Here is a 4,715-nt window from a genome sequence, read left to right on the forward strand (position 1 = left end):
TAGACATGTTCTGGTGGAGCTGTCCTCTTTTTAGGCTTAGTGTGGTTTTGTAAGACTGAAGCATTTATGGCTGCTTATGGTTGGTTTGATGCTTTGTTCCTTTTGACTGGAGTTTTGTGTCTGTGCATGGTAGGTTTTGCTGCTTCATGATTCATGTTATAGTCACAAATTTTGTGAAGGTTTGGGGGCTTTCTATTGCTGTATGGAGATCTTGCAGTTAGTCTTTTAAAATTTAAGGTGAGCCTTTCGTGCATCTACTACAGTAATTTCATATTAACCAAAACCATTTAAGGTGAGCCAATATGCGTCTACCACGCAAGGGTGGCTTCACAAACTCTGCAGATGGGGGTAGGGTGGGCAAGCTTTTGAGGACGCCCTATTTCATGGCAGGCTTGCACAACCTCCATAGTCCCTTATTTATAATCAGTATCTGTGAAACCGCCATATACTAGAGTGGACCGTTACCCATGGTGCATATGGGCTTACTCTTCCTATCAAAAATTTGCATTATCCAAATGGCATCTAAGATAAGCTCGGGTGTAGGATCTTGATGGTCTGGCTCATTTCTGTGGATGATGGCATTGACTCGAGAACCAATAAAGTCTAATCATGAGTACCTCACATATCTGGGTCTTTATGAAGAAATAACCAATCCCTTCTCCCTAGGTTTATGAGTCATCACTGTGAGTTTACTTCCTAGCTTCTATTAGTGTACGAGCTCTATCTCAACAATTCAAGGTCATTCATTGAAGCTCACTTCACGAGAGCATACAGGTGTGGGGGCTTGTAATCTATATTCTCACGTCAAAAATGTAGTAATACGCTTTCTCTCTGTTATAGTGTGTGCAATTTGAGTTTAAAGTTTTATGTTGAGCTTTCTTATACAAAAAGCTTAGCAAGGTATATTATGATGGAGGTGTAATCCTTGCTATTTTTTAAAAGATCATCTCTTTTAGTGAGAGAATATTTGCAAAGAAGATTATCTTCATTATGCTCACCACACAAGTAATTGATGTTTGAGTACATGGATACAAAGGGATATTTGAGCAAGCCTTCCACCAAACACTCTAGAATGACTCAAAAGAACTTGTACTTGTGTTTGGATTAGTCCTTAAATATTGTGAGTAGGATTTTTAATCGAGCTTCTTAACACTACCTCAAGATTTTGGCTATGGCAGTCGGGGTATGCTCTGCTTTTTCAGTTGGTGTGATCAACTCCTTGCGTCATTTGAGAAACCCTTTGGTGAGTCTCTCAGAACTTCAAGACGACCCCCTCTAGGAGGAATTAGGGTATCTCCTCGTCTACAATCCGTAGGAGGTGAAATGGTGCAGTGCAGTAAGCGTGATACAACTCTGTTGATTTTTCCAGTTACGTTCCACAATGTCGGCCGGCTTGTTAGGGCAAATGTGTGCTTATCAATTGGGAAGATTTTGCATCAAAAACATTTGAAAAAGGTGTATTGTAGCTCCGGCTATGACCAAAAGACCAATAGGTGGTCAAGCTTCCATGGAAGCTTGAAATGGATAAGATTAGGATTATGAGATGATTAGTGGAGGATTATAAGGGGCTCAAGGAATGAATGGGGGGATGACGAAGGATGTTTCTAGTATTAGAATGGCTTTGATACCAAGTTGAAATTAGGGTTGTGGGTCTGGATACATGAGCAAGGGAGAGCTATGGTGGATGGAATGTGAAGGAAGCCATGGATTTGTGCATGAGGAAGAAGAGTTAGTGTGCTTAATCAACTTAAGGAAGCATAAACAACAGACCATGACTTGGATGAACCAAAATGAGTTCTCTCTTTTCATTAGCATGTGGCTCTTAATATAGCCAAAGGTTACAAATCATGTGGATTCAAATGGTGCCACCTCACCTCCATAATATCCCAGATATCTTCCTCTTTTCAAGAGATTGTTCACACACCTTCCTTTACCACACTTTCAACATATAATTGTTATGCGAAGTGTGGTGTGCGTTGGCTTACCATTTTCTAAGTTATTATAACCACTACGTAGGTTAACATGGTTTCACCTATCCGACCTACCAGATGGGCCTTTGCCATTTTACTTGTATGGGCCTTTGCCATTTTACTTCTTGTTGGAATGGGCACTTATGTTTTGTAAGACAACACTGGAACATATAAAGTGGCCTTGTGCTTAATATCAAATAGGAAGTCTTTAAGGACTTTGTGTACATACTTGCTTTAGACTAGCAATAGAGGCCCAATGATGATTTCTAAGTTTGGCCGACCTTGTCTGAAAACTAGTCACTTGCAGATAAGTCATTTTTCTAGAATAAGAAATACACAATAATTCCCTTGTAATACTTGCTTTAGACTAGCAATAGAGGCCCAATGATGATTTCTAAGTTTGGCCGGTCTAGTGTGAAAACTAGTCACTTGCATATGAGTTATTTTTCTAGAATAAGAAATACACAATAATTCCCTTGTAATAGTTTACTTGTGAGCTCTCCTCTTTTCTCTTCTTGCTTGCTTTTATACTATATTGAATCTTGCTTGCTTGATGGATGCATGCCAGTAGGTTTGGTTGTAGATTTGTCTTCATGTATTAGCTTTCTCTTTATTCCTAGCCTTTTGTGAAAGAGAACCATCTTGCGAGAAGGAACATTTCTTGTTACCTCCATCTAGGCATAGAGACCTCTTCCTTCACCTCTTTGACAAAGGAGTATTTCGATGTGATAACTGAGTGAGGATGTGTCGAACGAGCTAGCACACCCACATAAAAAGCAATCACCTTTCACTAGGTCATGGTCAGTAGGTTACCATTCTATTTACTCAATTTCTCGCAAAGCAAGATACCCGTAACACTGCCACTGGTTCGGACTGGACTTCGGGGCTCAACCAACTATCGGTTAGTTATAATTTGTGGCTCTAAGGCAAGATCCAATGACACATGCTTCGGTAAGGCTCTTGACTTGAAAATATTTGGCGTTGTTATTCAAGTCAAAAGCTTACCTTACCCTTGCTAAAGCATATGGTGTTGGGTCTTGCCTTAGAGCCACAATTACAGCAACTTCCCAATGTGGGTACGCTAGCTTGTCCATCTTGTATTCTCACTCCATTGTCACATCGAAATGCTCCTTTGCCAAAGGAGTGAAGGAAGAGGTCTCAATGCCTAGATGGATGCAAGAAGAGATGGTCCTCCATGATGGTTTTCTCTCACAAAAGACAAGAAAAGAAGAAGCTCATGCAAGAGGGAAACCTACAATCACACCTATCGAAACAAGCATTCATTATGCAAGTAAGAGCGCGATGGCGTGCAAGCAAGCAAGAAGAGGGAAGAAGGAGAGCTCATAAGAAAAATATTATAAGGGAATGATTGTGTATTGCTTATTGTCAAAATGACGTATATACAAGTGACTAGTTTTCACAATAGAAAGTCGGCCAAACTTAAAAATAGTCTAGCCTCTATTAAGCAACTATGTACACTTAGTTCGTAGATTTTTCGTATTTAATATTAAGCTCATGAAAAGGCTACTTTATATGTTTCAGCGCTATCTTACAAAGTTAAGTGTCAGTTTGCACAGGTAAGATGGCAAAGTGTCTTACGGTTGGCCGAGAAGGTGAAACCATGTTAACCAATGGAGTTGTAAGATTTCTCTCTCCAGCTTTTGAGGTGTAAAGGTGTAAGAACCTCCCCTTTTGTTCTTGTAATTATTTCTATGAAATAGAAGAAAGATTTTGTTTTACCCTGTTTTGGCCTAGAGAGAGGTAATCCAAAATTGAGATATCTTTGAATATAAAAATCCTCCTAGTGTTTGAAATGGTTTCCCATGAAACAGAAGTTTAAAATGAACTTTTCAATGTGCATTATTAAGAATCAATTAAAAATGATATAATAAGAGACCTTAGTCTAAGAGTCTAGATTTTTAAATAATTTTGGATTATGGTCCAATTAAGATTTTTATGGACCAATTAAGGTTTTTATGGACCAATTAAGGTTTTTATGGATCAATAGGATTAATCCAAGTGTTGGGATGAGATAAATCCAAAGAATAAAAGAAATTACCCAAACATGAGTAAATGCTCACATAAGATGAACAGTTGACTGAGTACAAGGTTTATTAGTAAAAAATTAAGAGATATTACTAAAAAAGTGAGATATTTTAGTGAAATGATAAATTTTTAACACCTTGGTAATAAGGAGGGAGAGACCTTTGAGGTAGGCGTCTATTTCACACACGTGGATGAGTTTTTAATAAAAAAAAAGTGATATTTTTATCTCTCCTCTCTCCTAGATCAAACCAAATTAAAAAGGAAGCTAAACTGATTCAAATCTTGTCCAAATTCAGTCAAATTGAAGTTGAAAAATTCTAGAACTTACTTAGACTCAGTTAGTGGCTTCCCTCACCTATAAATAGACCCTCATTCTTTTGTATTCTCATCTTTCAGCTATACCATGTCAGTATTACATTAAAATAGTGATATTTTTTATTATCTCTTAAAAATCCTCGACTTTTCGAGAGATTAGAGCTTCTCTCTCTCTTCAACAATCCTTGGAGCTTTCTTCTCAATATACTAAACCAATTGATTGGTTGGGAGCTTTGTTTTAAGATAAAGAAGCAAGCAAAATCAAGAGGTAAGATGTAATTTCATGGCTTTCTTTAATATCTCAATGTTTTCACTTCTCAATCCCTCTCAAGCTTGAGAAGTTTCAAATTAAATTTTTTAAAATGCAAATTAAGCTTTCTATAA

Source organism: Cibotium barometz, chromosome 29, assembly GCF_041138505.1.
Source record: "Cibotium barometz isolate CiBa-2024 chromosome 29, ASM4113850v1, whole genome shotgun sequence".
Taxonomy (NCBI): Eukaryota; Viridiplantae; Streptophyta; class Polypodiopsida; order Cyatheales; family Cibotiaceae; genus Cibotium; species Cibotium barometz.